Source organism: Staurois parvus, unplaced genomic scaffold, assembly GCF_062004578.1.
Source record: "Staurois parvus isolate SC_StPar_1 unplaced genomic scaffold, SC_StPar_1.0 ptg000216l, whole genome shotgun sequence".
In the NCBI taxonomy this organism is placed as follows: domain Eukaryota; kingdom Metazoa; phylum Chordata; class Amphibia; order Anura; family Ranidae; genus Staurois; species Staurois parvus.
The window spans coordinates 4311216-4326266 of record NW_028318012.1 but is presented as its reverse complement, the minus strand read 5'-3'; the positions used below and the strand labels follow the sequence as shown (position 1 = coordinate 4326266).

The window sequence follows — 15051 nt, the reverse complement described above, 5'->3', positions numbered from 1 at the left end:
TTTTTTAAATTACTTTTATGCCTATTACATGGAATGCAAACATCCCTTGTGATAGAAATAAGCAGTGACAGGTCCTCTTTATGGAGAGATCTGGGGTCAATAAGACAATGTAAAGCATTAGATTAAAAAAAAAAAAAAAAAAAAAAAGGCCTTGTTTACATGGCTCCTAAAACGGAAGTGATGTAATGGCATCGCTCCAGTCCTCCAAGGGAATAGAGATGAGTGGAGGCCATCTTTTCTTCACTGATCTCTATGCCCAGCCACTGGGATCATTGGAATGGGGTTTCAGGTAAGCCTGAGAACCACCGGGTGGTGGAGGCAGGGCTTTTTTCGATACCTGTATCGGTGCCTATTTTCATACCGGCCAAAGACCGATAGGGGTATTTTCAGCTGAAACGTTTCGGCCAACAAAATTTCAGTGCATCTCTATAAAATACACATAAATGCCATAATTTTCATATCTTCACTGGACAGTAATGCGTGCAAAAGACTGATGAAAAACAGCAGTAATATCTCTACAAGGGCAGACATGCCCTCGGCTGAATCAGACCTATAGCTGCTCAATTAGCAAAGCTCATGGTAATTTCTGTGCCTGGGATCTCCTACCCCCCCTTATACTTAACTGAGCCTTATTGAGATCCAGCACGGTGCATGAGAGCTGCTGCTCTCCCGACTCGGTCCATCCTCACAGGGAAGATCGATGTTGTCAATCAAACTCTGTGATGAAGGATTGGAGGGTGGGGCCATGCCCCATTGTCTGTGTCTATGGATGCAAGCAGCGGGGCTCGGGTGCGAGCATGAGTGCCCTCAGGGGCACTGAGAAGGAGGAGCCAGGAGTGCCATCAGGGGACCCGAGAACAGGAGGATCGGGGCTGCCCTGTGCAAAACCACTACACAGAGCAGGTAAGTAGAACATGTTTATTATTTTAATTAAAAAAAAATATGAAGCTTTACAATGACTTGTTACAGTAGAAGACCAGTGATTCCACACAGATATGGTCCTTTTCTACAGCATGCTTGCATAGGACAGACTTTTCTACTACACCTTTTGTTGTGAAGAACCTGAAGCATATTCAGCTGATTTAAACTGAAAGTTGAGTCACAATTTAACCACTTGCCCAGAAGAAGGTTTTACCCCCTTCACGACCAGGGCATTTTTGCTGTTCAGCACTGTGCTACTTTAACTGGCAATTGCACGGTCATACAATGCTGTACCCAAACAAAATGTATGTCCTTTTTTTCACAAATAGAGCTCACTTTGGAGGGATTTCCTATCACTTCCTCTTTTGGCTATGGGACAGAAAGTGAAGGGAAATCTCCCCAATGGGACACAGATTGCAAAAAAAAACCTGACAGGGGTTATAAACCTCCTTTACTCTATCCAAAATGTAAAAAAACAAAACAAAAACAAACACACAATTTGCCTTTAGTTATACTGTAAAATACAACTAAAGGCAACATATTTTTTTTGTTTTGGACAGGGTGGAGCGGAAGTAGAACACCTGCCATGTTTTTCATTGCTGTCTGTGTCCCCATTAGGGAGATTCACCCTCTTTATTTGTCCTGTTTACCATAAGTGAAAGATAAAGAAAATCTCAAATTCTGGGCTGCCCCTAAATAAAAATAGTAGGGATTTTTGCACTTATGAGGGATTTCCTCTCACTTCCTGTTTTGGCTATGGGACAGGAAGTGAAATCTCCCCAATGGGACACACATGGCAAAAAAACAAAACAGAAAACCAGAACACACCTTACATGGTGTTATAACCCACCCTTACTCTATCCAAATGAAAAAAAAAAAAAAAAGGAATTGCCTTTATTTCTTCTTAAAGAATGAAGTCAGAACTCTTACTTTACCTCCTGCATTGGGGTTCATAACCTTTGCATTTTTGCTTAATGGGGTCCCAATTAAAAACCAATCGAAGCGCATCAACAACACGTGTCATGATGTGCATGGATGGTTAATACAGATTGCATTACAACAATGTGGGGGAAGCCGGGTAATGCATGTCGACACAAACTGACATGCATCTGATGTGGTTTCATTTATTTCTATAGAAAACACATCATGGGGAAAAGTGCTTAGTGTTGAATAGGCTCTGAAAGGTTATTAGATATTTACCATAGACTACACCATGGGCAATATTCTGATAACATCAGCTGCTCATTAGTAGGGAAGGACATATTCTCTCACAAAGTGTGTCTATAAATATACAGTCATTCCTCCAGATAACTATACCCAGGCTAACTACAGAAGCAGATAGTAGACTTGAAAACTATTTTTAAGGCTGGGTTCACACTAGAGCAGACAGCTGCCAGAGTGCTTTACCTGTACGCCTGCTGTCTGCTCCCAACTGCACTAGGGGACAGTATAGTACGCAATTCAGCGTATCACACAGCCTTTTATTGGGAAACTTTATTTGAAGTGTACAAAATGTACATTTCATTCATGGCACTGTATGCAATGTGCTGCTATACAGATCCATACGATTCTGTACACTGCGCTGCAAAAAAGATGCAGCATATCTGTGAATGGAATACAGAGTAAAGAATTATTTTCTGTGGGTCTTTGGGGTGACAGGCATTTTACAGTAAGATGTCTGTCAACGCATAATATGTGAACAGAGCCTAAGTAATATTTTCACTTTCCTGTCATAAGAAAAGTATGGGGGTCACCACTGCTAACCTCTACTTTGAAAATGCTAGTTCCCTGGCTGTCATGCTGATGCTTTATCTGACCCAAGACAAGTGTCACGATATGGCATTCTGACACTCATTACAGTATGCTGGGGTTCCCGCATATGGTCCTCATTTGCAAATGGTAAAAGCGAAGTCGATTTTTTTTTTTTTTTTTTTAAATCATACTTACCTAGGTGGAGGCACCATCGATCCGAAGTTTCATCTGTCCCCCACCGGCTCTAAGGTGATAACTGAGCAATCAGACACCGCTGATCAGGGTGGATTTGATTTAAATCAAACTGATTTAAATCACGATTTAAATCACTAGTCAGTAAGGCTTGATTTAAATCCTAGTTTTCTACATAAAGACTAATTCTTGCTGGTATAACTTTAATATGCAAGTAGATGAAGATTTTTAGAATAACAACTTTTCATATTAGTTTTTTTATCCCCAGTTTAATAGGTTAATCATTCATATTTGGACAACTTTTCTGTTGTACTTAAGAAGGAGAAAAATAATCATTACCTTAATAATAACAATTTAAATAGATTTATTCAACTGAAACAATAACATTCCAGCATATATTATTTGCTTAAACATCCATGTTTGTTAACTAATTTGGCTAAACAAAATATATATATTTTAAGAAACTTAGACTGTCAGCCCCTTCCTCCTCACACTTAGTTTCACTTTCTTCTTGTGCAGATCTATTCCACTCCAAACAATCAGAAAAATATTGTTTCTATTCTATTCACTGAACTTCTTGAAATTTAGCACTGAAGGGGTTGATTCTGTATTCATAGGTTTGTAGAAGTTAGGATGAAGGTCTTTTTCTTAACTCTGTTCATGTTATAACATTTTTGCTGTGAAGAAGAGGCATGTGATCTCCGCTGAGTCAAATTCAGTTTTGAGAACTGCAAAAGTAAACCAATCATCTGTGATAATATCTTGTAGGCAGAGAAACTGCCCAATAATCTTACAAAAACCTCTGGAAGAGCATGACATTGTGAATGGATTCATGGAATTTATTTACCAAAAAAATTAAACATATACAGCCTTATTCTACATAATTAAAAAACGAATCTTTATTTCATGATGGAATAACCTTTGGATGGTAATATATTTTCCTCAAAAAGCATTTTATTCAAAAAAATCCGATTTAAATCAAAAAAATCGGATTTAAATAAAAAAAAAATCAGATTTTTTTGATTGTTTTTAAAAAAATCATTGATTTTTATCCACCCTGCCGCTGATCACGTGTTACTCCCTGGCGCTTTGAGATGAGAGCGGTGACTGTCAGTCTCCACTCTCCGGGTCAGTTAGCGCCCCACCCAGCCAGGGATCAACTAGCGTTAGATTGGCCACACACTATCACACTCACGCTATAGGTCGCTGATCACCCCCATTACTGGTGTTTGTAAGGATCAATATAGTGATCATGAACAGAACTATACTAGTGCCTCCTTTGTATAGTGTCCCCAAAACACAGTGTTTTTCACAGAAGACTTGTACCAATTGATTGTGGACCAAAGCAATTTATATGCACAACAATACATCGTCGCCCACCAAAATTCAGCTCTTGCCAGACAATGCGCATGGAAACCTATCACGGTTTCTGAATTTCAAAAACATTTTTGGGCCTAACCCTCAACATAGGCATTACAAAAAAGAATGAATTATGGTCATATTTGTACACAGACCCAATTCATCATATGCCCATGTTCTTACATATATGCCCAAAATGAGTGATTATACCTGGATGATGCCTGCAACTACAGGCATTATACTGGTATTGTTGTTTCAGCTGGTGGTCGGCTTTCAAGTAAAAGCAATCCTAGTTGCCAATTAGCTGCAAAATCGTTTTTACAAGCAGTGGGAAGGGACATTCCCCCCACCACCTTACACAGTTTTCTTGGGCTCTCCTGTCCCACAGGGGAATCCGAGAATGCAGCCGGAAGTTCTGCTGGATGACTATAGAGCTGATCAGAGACGAGAATGGCTCCAATCATCTCTATGGTCTAAGAGACCGGAAGCTACGAGCATTTCATCATTTCCATTTTGCCAGACTTTACAGTGCCATTTGTAAATTGGGAAAGCATCTGATCACACCGATACTTGCCAGTATGTAAACAGCGGTTGCACCATGCATGTGAGGTATCGCCGCAAACATTAGATTGAGGGCAGTATTTCTAGCACTAGACCTTCTGTGTATATATAAATTGGTGACCTGTAAAGGCTTTTAAAGCATCGCCTATTGATATTAAAAATGTGTGTACTTTGTCGCCATTGCACGGACATGAGCAATCTTAAAGCATGTCATGTTTGGTATCTAATCGGCATAACATCATCTTTTATCAAACAATTGGGCAATATATTGTGTTTTTGTGCATTAAAATTCTAAAAAGTCTCCCCCCTCCTTTCCCTCCCCCCTTTTCTCTCTTCCACCCCCCCATCTTTTCTTTTCCCCCCTCACTCTTTTCTTTTGCACTCCAGCTTATCCCATTAGATCTTTTTCCTACATCATATTTGGTGGGAGATGACTATTTACAGTGTAATATATCTGTTTCTCCCGATCTGACTCAGGATGACCGGTTGACTCTGTGGGATCTTTAGTATTGGAATCTCATGTGTATTGTATATCTGACTGCAGTAAGCTTGCTTGTTCTTATGTACTTTGATTTGTTATACTTTTGTACGATTTCAATAAACGCAACTGTTGAAAAAAAAAAAAAAAAAAAAATTCTAAAAAGTGTATTTTTCTCCAAAAGATTTGCATTTGAAAAAAAATCACTGCACAATTACTGTTACGAAAAAATTTCAACACCCAGCGTTGTATTCTCTAGGTCCTGTGCTTTAAAAAAATATATATGTTTGGGGGATCAAAGTAATGTTCTAGCAAAAATATACTGTTTTTTCATGTGTACAAATAAAAAAAAAAAAAAAGTGTCAGAAAAAGCTTGGTCTTCAAGAGTGGGCAATATGTGGAATAAGCTTCTAATGTCCCTGAAATGCCAGGACTGTAGAAGCAACACCTCCAAATGACCCCTTTTTGGAAAGTAGTTGCTAAGAGGCATGGTGAGTATTTTGCAGATTTGTTGTCACGTGTTTTTGGAAAATGAAGAACAAACCTAAGGGATTACTCATCTGCATTGTGTAAAAAGGATGTTTGATCCTGTCTTCTCTGATCTCCCTTTCTTCTAATGTCCCCAATATATCTCCTGATAGAACAGAGACTTGAAGTCACTCTGCACATGCTCAGTTTGGTGTGTATTGCTAAAGAGTGTTTTTTTTTTCTTGGGAGACTGCTGTCCAGGCAGATGGTCAGGGGTCCTGCAGCCTCGAAGGGGAGAATGAAAGCTTTACCATTGCTCTGCTGGACACTGATAGAAGTCACAAGACTGCTCTAAGTGCTGATGAGAAAAGATATTTAGCAGTTTATAGTTACTAAAATAATTGAATTTCCATTTTCTGTGTACTGTGGGAGACCAGATATATCGAATGCAAGGTCCGGGGAGACCAGATATAGTGAATGCAGGGTCCAGGGAGACCAGATATAGTGAAGGCAGGGTCCAGGGAGACCAGATATAGCGAATGTAGGGTCCAGGGAGACCAGATATAGCGAATGCAGGGTCCAGGGAGACCAGATATAGCGAATGCAGGGTCCAGGGAGACCAGATATAGTAAATGCAAGGTCCGGGGAGACCAGATATAGCGAAGGCAGGGTCCAGGGAGACCAGATATAGCGAATGCAGGGTCCAGGGAGACCAGATATAGCGAATGCAGGGTCCAGGGAGACCAGATATAGCGAATGCAGGGTCTCGGGAGACCAGATATAGCGAATGCAGGGTCCCGGGAGACCAGATATAGCGAACGCAGGGTCCCGGGAGACCAGATATAGCGAATGCAGGGTCCCGGGAGACCAGATATAGCGAATGCAGGGTCCCGGGAGACCAGATATAGCGAATGCAGGGTCCCGGGAGACCAGATATAGCGAATGCAGGGTCCCGGGAGACCAGATATAGCGAATGCAGGGTCCCGGGAGACCAGATATAGCGAATGCAGGGTCCCGGGAGACCAGATATAGTGAATGCAGGGTCCCGGGAGACCAGATATAGTGAATGCAGGGTCCAGGGTTTAGTAACACTTTAAATAGATAGTCTAAGCACAGCCAAAAAAAGACTGGAATTTGAGCACTTAAACAAAAAAACAGAAAAAAAACAAGGCGCGTTTTACTAATATTTAGACCAATTAGACATATTCCAGTTTTTAGAGGCACTTTAAGCTCACTGGGAGAGTGCTGCTGGGAGTCACATAGGTGCTGGATACTCCTGTGCAATGTATGGAAACCAAAAGATAATTCAAATTAAGTTTTGCAACCAAAGATGATGAAGAGCCTTTCTGCAGACTGGTAGAAAATCACCCAGTTTTAATAGGCAGAACAAGTCTTCACATCTAGGGATGCACCGAAAAGGGGTGGGGTCACCCAGTGACATTACCCAGTGACCCCGCCCCTTCTTGGAGCTATAAAGTGAAGAACAAAAAAAAGCTGGCAATGGCATTTAAAAAACAGCAATGACATTTAGCAGCGGCAAGTGAGGGAGCCTGTTTGTATACACTTCTCCTCTCTTGCCCTCTCCTTGCACACACTGCCCTCCCCCTTCAACCCTACACCCCCACATACACAGACATTTCTGTTTTTGGACAAGTGCATCCTGAATTTTCTGTACCAAAATGTTTATTTCGGTGCACCACTATTCACTTCATACTGGAACGTATGTCTATGCCTATAGAAGACACATACAATGTATCATATTACAGCTTAGATGTGGTAGCTACATTTGTTTCCTTTTTTACCAGTTGATTCTGCCAGTAAACGTGTTATTTTTTCAACTTCCTTTAACAGAGTAAAGTGGCAATTAGAGGGATGAGACAAACCATTTACCACTGACAGGGGTGCTTGCAAAGGTCAGCTTTTATTCATTTATGTAAAACCTTTATCACAAAAGAAAAAAAATGCTTTAACTGCTTAACACCGTGAGCTGGAGTTCAAATTTAAAGTAAAACTACAGGAAAAATTTTTATTTCATTTTGGATAGAGTAAGGGAGGATTACAACACATTTTTCTTGCCATTTGTATCCCATTGGGGAGATTTACCTTCACTTTTTGTCCCATAGGCAAAGCAGGAAGTGATAAAAGCTCTGCAAATTAAGGGAATTCCTTGGGGACCCCCAGGACACCAGAACTAGTGTCCCCCATTGGAAAATTCCCTCCCATCTATTACTTTTCTGGAGACAACCCATAATTTGAGGTTTCTTTTACTTTCACTTTTGAGAAGAGTAAACAAGACAAATAGAAGGTGAATCTCCCTAACAGGGGAAATTACAGCAATGAAGACCTGACAGGTGTTCTAATCCACCTCTATTGTATCCAAAACTGAAAAAAAAAAAAAAATAGTTTTGCTTTTAGTTTTACTTTCAGTTGTAAGTCAAAGCATAACTAAAGTTCTGCTGTTATTTACTGTGAGTAGGCAGGTTTTTTTATTGCAGAAGACACATGCACAGGGTGGATAAAAATCGATGATTTTTTCATTTAATAAAATAAAAAAAAAGATCTTTTAAATTTAAAATCTGACTTTTTTGATTTTTATCAAATTTAATTTTAATTAGGGTGGATAAAAATCAATGATTTAAAAAAAAAAAAAAAAAAAAAATCTGATTTTTTTTATTTGAATCGGATTTTTTTTATTTAAATCGGATTTTTTTACATAAAATGCTTTTTGAGGAAAATATATTACCATCCAAAGGTTATTCCATCATGAAATAAAGATTTGTTTTTTAATTATGTAGAATAAGGCTGTATATGTTTAATTTTTTTGGTAAATAAAATTCCATGAATCCATTCACAATGTCATGCTCTTCCAGAGGTTTTTGTAAGATTATTGGGCAGTTTCTCTGCCTACAAGATACTATCACAGATGATTGGTTTACTTTTGCAGTTCTCAAAACTGAATTTGACTCAACGGAGATCACAGGCCTCTTCTTCACAGCAAAAATGTTATAACATGAACAGAGTTAAGAAAAAGACCTTCATCCTAACTTCTACAAACCTATGAATACAGAATCAACCCCTTCAGTGCTAAATTTCAAGAAGTTCAGTGAATAGAATAGAAACAATATTTTTCTGATTGTTTGGAGTGGAATAGATCTGCACAAGAAGAAAGTGAAACTAAGTGTGAGGAGGAAGGGGCTGACAATCTAAGTTTCTTCAAATATATATATTTTGTTTAGCCAAATTAGTTAACAAACATGGATGTTTAAGCAAATAATATATGCTGGAATGTTATTGTTTCAGTTGAATAAATCTATTTAAATTGTTATTATTAAGGTAATGATTATTTTTCTCCTTCTTAAGTACAACAGAAAAGTTGTCCAAATATGAATGATTAACCTATTAAAAACTGGGGATAAAAAAACTAATATGAAAAGTTGTTATTCTAAAAATCTTCATCTACTTGCATATTAAAGTTATACCAGCAAGAATTAGTCTTTATGTAGAAAACTAGGATTTAAATCAAGCCTTACTGACTAGGGATTTAAATCGTGATTTAAATCAGTTTGATTTAAATCAAATCCACCCTGATTTTAATTAAAGTGCTTTTGGAGTGAACATCTATCTAAAAGATAGTTTTCTATTTAAGATACATTAATAATGTAGTTATTCAGCATGAAATGGAGCTTAGTTATGTAGCATGAGGCTGTATATTCTGCAATATTTACATTTTTGGTAAACTCATTCAATGAATCCAAGCTCTGCACGCGGAGATAACATGCACTTCACTGATGCATTCACACAATTTCACAGTAACCATGAGAAAAAACATGAAATAAAAGACCACGTGATTGACCTATTAACCTAAAATCGGTTCTGATATTGCTGTTTTACTAACCTGACAGCATATTATTCTAAAAAGGAAACCTTCATTTGGTTTGCAAATATTAAAGATTCTAACTACCAGCTAGTACGAGTCAGATTCCTTACATTTAAAGAGCCCCTGAAATTTTAGATCTGTCATGGCAGCTTCTGTTAGCGGGCATCCACTCACCTGCTGCCGCCGCATCTCTCTTGTTGTGCCACTGCCGCATCACCAGCCGTCCCATTAAAGTGAACGGAACTGTTGGTGAGTCAACAGTGGGTCAGAGGAGCAGCCGCTGCGGGACAGAGATGACAGGTGCTCTTTAACCAGTTGCCAACCATGCTATAGCCAAATGACTACTACAGCGCAGTTGTCCAGTTCTGAGAGTGAATCATATGATGTTCTCCCAGAAAGCACCCTCCCACACACCCCAGGGGCATGTACCCGGTGATCTCCACTGATCACATGGTGTGGTAAAAGGCCAATCACAGCAGCCTTTTACCACGTGATCAGCTGTGTCCAATGACAGCAGTACACACCAAACTGAGCACGTGCAGAGTGTCTCCACACAATATGTCTTATCAGGAGATAAGAGGGGGGCACTGGAAGAATCAGAAGACAGGATCAAACAGCATTTTTAAACAATGCAAAGGATTAACCCCTTAGGTTGCACAGTGAGTATATCAAGCATGCTTTGCTGCATATACAGACTGATTTTACTGTTGTGGGTTTACTAACACTAAGTACTGGTCCCCCGTTCCCCATAAAGAATTAGCACCTTTGGAAAGTGGGCACCCAATTTTGACAGGTACCCGCTCCCACTTCAATCACCTAGGTGATTGAAAGCGGAAGCTGTCCTCCCCCCTCCTTCCCTGTAGTCTTCTGGGACATGTGACAGGTCCCAGAAGACTACGGGACCATTGACAAGCCGCAGCACTACTCGCACATGTGTAGTGGGCACCTGGCTGTAAAGCCGCAAGCTGTCACAGCCGGCTGCCCACACTTAAGATGCTGGCGTTCGGGAGAGAGGACGGCTGGTGAAACCAGCTGCGGTGAGCACACCGCTGGATCGAGGGACAGATGAGTGTCTGTTAAAAGTTAGCAACTATAGTTTTTGTAGCTGTGGACTTTTTTTTTTACCTTTTTGACTAGAGCTCCACTTTATCTACAAGTTCTCTTTAAAAGCAACTAAGAGAAATAAATACATACAGAATTCATCAGTCATAGCGCAGAGGCTCAGGCTCAAAAATAAAATGATAGCCAAAAACGACACAAACAGGAGCAGCAAAAGTCTCCCCTATCAATCTTAGTAACCAAAGAGGACAATACTATCCCCTTAAATTATCCTCAGCAAATGTCACACTGAGCTTATTTACCTAATCACAAATGAACATACGCTGTGCATACCATTCAAAGCTTCCCCCCCCCCAGCACACACCCACCCAACACATGACCAATCAATCATGCCAGGCTCAAGAGCACTGCTTACATAATCGAATTACTGCTCTCTTTTTACCTGCACTGTGCCGCCAGATACGTTCTCCCATCACCTCCACCCCACCACCAGAGCAGCTCTCCCCTCACCACCCTCTACTGTAGCTGGCCTCCCTATGCCAACAACCCACCAAAAGAGCTGGTTTCACCTCCCCACCACCATAGCTGGTCTCCCCATGAAAACAACCCACCAAAAGAGCTGGTTTCACCTCCCCACCACCATAGCTGGTCTCCCCTTGCCCCCACCACACAACTGTAGCTGATCTACCCCCCAACTCAACCTTGCTACCGTAGTTGGTTTCCTCTTGCTGCCATGATATCATACACAACAAACACTTTACTCCTGCGCTAGGAAAGGACTCAGTAGACCCAATAGGAATGTTCTGGAATGTTCTGGAATATGCACTGCTTGCTGCCCTCAACAGACCGGGTGGTCCGAATACACTGGATACAAATGGAGAAACAGAAAAAGGGCGCACCGACCTAGTGCATTATCATTTGAAATAATTTATTAAAGTTATTAAAGAAACAAAAATAGGTATCATACTCACAATGGACATAATAAACACAGGCATGTCAAACTGAACAAGATGCATGATCCAAACAACATCTGAGTCCATAGGATGGCACCCTGGATGACCAACTGGCTAACGCATTTCGAGGACACAACCTCTTCCACAGAGCCAACCATGATATCATGGTTGAGTTGGGGGGAGGTCAGCTACAGTTGTGTGGTGGGGGCAAGGGGAGACCAGCTATGGTCTCTAGGCTGCGCACCCCCTCCCCTTACCATATTACAGTCATCTGAGGTGCTCCCAAAACCCCCCTGCTGGCTAAGTCCCCCACTCCCCAATGGCCCAGCCACCACCACAGCTGCACCTCTGTAACCAGAGGAGTGTTACTGCCACTAGAGCTGTGTCCCCCCACCCACCACACACCTGCATCATCGGCAAAGCACCCATCACCAGCATTGTGTCCCCACCACTAGATTTACCATGAGAGCTGCACCCCCACCACAGCCTAGTCACCACAGCTGCATCATCATCAAAGCCCAGCCAGCATAGCTGTGCACATTAGAAAACGTTCAATTGATTTCCCCTGGAGGTAGACCAACGGAGCTCCAAAGCTCACAGTGTGCAAAGGGTACAGAGTGCAAGTTACAGCAGCTTACGCGTTTCGGTAAAAAAAGACTCCCCTTATTCATAGCCCATAGCTATGAGGTTTGCTTACTGAAACGCATCAGATGATGTAACTTGCATACTGAACCCTTTATGAATAAAGTACTTTTATCGGGAGAACGAGTTGCTGGCTCTTCCCCTTATACTCCATAGCTGTGCACATCACCTGAGCTGCACTCCTATCACAGCTCCACCATAGGCCAGCCACCAGAAACGCAAAACAGCAAACCCACCAGAGCTGGGTCCCCCACATAGCATTGGCATAAGAATCTTGACCAATTGTAAAGCGGTAGTAAACCCAAAAGCCAACATTGATTTTATTGCAGTTCAGCGATTTAGTTATATAGGGCACCTTTACATGTGGTGGTGATGTTATTGCATCTTACCAATTCTTAGATGTGGTGGCTGCATTAGTTTTCTTTTTTTTAGGCTTTCTTCTGCTTTCATCTGGTGATCTGGCCAGTCCATCTGTTTTTAAATCGAACATGCTCTCTCCAGGAAAATGTATCAGTTACAGAGATGAGCCTGTATAATAATAATCCTGTCTAATAATGAGACAACCCATTTACCACTGACAGGGGTGCTTACAATGATCAGCTTTCATGTAAAAACTTTAACCCAAAAGAAAAAAAAAAAGTTTAAAGTAACTGATTATAAAGTGAGACGTGGAGATTGGCTTCAACTTGTTAGTGTATTTAAATCTGATAGTCCATCTAGTCACAAACTGACAAAGCAGCTGTCCAAAGGTGCCCCCTGTGCTCCTTCACCTAGAGTGATGGCACTCTAATACAGGGGATCACCAGGTGAAAGCTGAGGGGGGGGGGGGGGGGGGAACCGCCACATCTACTGATTGGTAAGTGCAAAATAGCAAACTTTTGGTTTTGGGTTTATGCCACTTTAACACCAAAACCACCATCTACAGTCCATCTGCATTAACAGTGACAGTTTTAGTGCAAATACAGAAAGTATCATGGATGGGACTTCGCTGTGTTGGTGCAGAAATAGGACTACATTCAGAGAGAAGTCCAATAGAAGAGCCATGTGTCCTTCCAGCCACATCATTACTGCTGAGGTCTCTTAAAGGGGACCTGTCAGATGAGGTGTCAGCGGTGTCAGATGGGGCTCCATTCAGTGCTGGACTCCGACATGACCTGACTCCTGGATCCCAGTCACTGACACATCAGTCCTCTGCCACAGAGCCAGGACCACGGAGTCAGCACCCGGAGCTGGGGCCACGGAGCCAGCACCCGGAGGCAGAGTCGAATCCTGGCACTGTGCGGCAGCTCCAGTTGTGTCCACTCTGACCGGTCCTCTTTAAGACTCCATATGAAGATGTCCCATGGAGCCAGGCTCCTGGCTGTGGTCAGAGGGCCCTGTGTACCAGATCCCAGGACCCCTCCCCTCCCACAGCAATCCAGAGCCTGTCAGCTGCAACAGGAGGAGTGAGACTCCATGGCTCGGTGCTCTGGGAACTTCAGACAACCATTTCCCAGTTGGGGCCCTGAAAGGCCAGCCAGGGGACTTCTCCCACCCACAATGCCATGCTGTGACCCCTCAGTGCCCAGGCAGGGCTCCCCTCTTACCCCGTGTCCTCAGGGTGGTCTCCTGGTCACTTCCGGACCCTCTCAGGCAGAGCAGTCACAAGATAAGTAGTGTGGCCCCTGAGCTGGGCTCCGGGGGGGCCCCCTGTCCCTCTCAGGCCCGGTCAGCGCTTCCCCTACCCCCCCACATCAAGCTGGGAGCCGGAGGGTAGCTCTCCCTCTCTCACCCGCTCCCGGGGGATTAACACGACACCCCTCGGCGGCTCCCCCGGCCGCTTCCAGCTCCCTGGCTCCTCAGGAAAAAGATGGGAGTTTTCCAACTGCGCATGTCCGGGCCAGGCCGGGGAAAGGGGAGGGGAGGGGACCCAGGGTGCCCCGCGGTAAGGAGATTCCCGGAAGTGACGGGAGCCCGGAATAGGTCGTCTTCTGTCTCCAAGACAACGAGACTGGGGGCGGGGCTAGAGGATGCTGGAATCACGTGGTGGAAAGTAGTGGAGAGCGGGAGATACACACATACGGGGCTCTTCGGGGAGAAGGTGAGAGCCAAGGACCGGCTGAGATCTATACATCCTCCATGCTGACTGAGCACCCTGCACCTCCAGTACTGATAGTAATACACCCTCCATGCTGACTGAGCACCCTGCACCTCCAGTACTGACAGCAATACACCCTCCATGCTGACTGAGGACCCTGCACCTCCAGTACTGACAGCAATACACCCTCCATGCTGACCGAGGACCCTGCACCACCAGTACTGACAGCAAAACACCCTCCATGCTGACCGAGGACCTTGCACCACCAGTACTGACAGTAATACACCCTCCATGCTGACTGAGCACCCCGCACCACCAGTACTGACAGCAATACACCCTCCATGCTGACTGAGGACCCTGCGCCACCAGTACTGATAGCAATACACCCTCCATGCTGACTGAGGACCCTGCGCCACCAGTACTGACAGCAATACACCCTCCATGCTGACTGAGGACCCTGCGCCACCAGTACTGATAGCAATACACCCTCCATGCTGACTGAGGACCCTGCGCCACCAGTACTGACAGCAATACATCCATACTTTCCGAGGACCCTGCACCACCAGTACTGACAGCAAAACACCCTCCATGCTGACCGAGGACCTTGCACCACCAGTACTGACAGTAATACGCCCTCCATGCTGCCGAGGACCTTGCACCACCAGTACTGACAGTAATACGCCCTCCATGCTGCCGAGGACCTTTCACCACC

The 15051-nt window shown here is 43.1% G+C and overlaps 1 protein-coding gene and 1 long non-coding RNA gene across 4 annotated transcripts in view; one reads left to right on the top strand and one right to left on the bottom strand.

The window, feature by feature from the left end:
• Positions 1-3205: 3205 nt before the first annotated feature.
• Positions 3206-14135, bottom strand: LOC149460953 (uncharacterized). The gene is made up of 2 exons (XR_016312983.1): positions 13849-14135; positions 3206-3593 (listed from the first exon to the last, which is right to left on the bottom strand). It is a non-coding gene; the product is annotated as an uncharacterized LOC149460953 (long non-coding RNA).
• Positions 14136-14240: 105 nt separating this feature from the next.
• Positions 14241-15051, top strand: part of ORC4 (origin recognition complex subunit 4) — a 71336-nt gene continuing 70525 nt past the window's right edge. For 2 of the 3 annotated variants that reach the window (XM_089679040.1, XM_089679039.1), the window contains exon 1: positions 14241-14342. The gene's annotated coding sequence lies outside the window, so the exon portion shown is untranslated. The remainder of the gene's footprint in view (positions 14343-15051) is intronic. The other variant, XM_089679041.1, reaches the window with a different exon arrangement.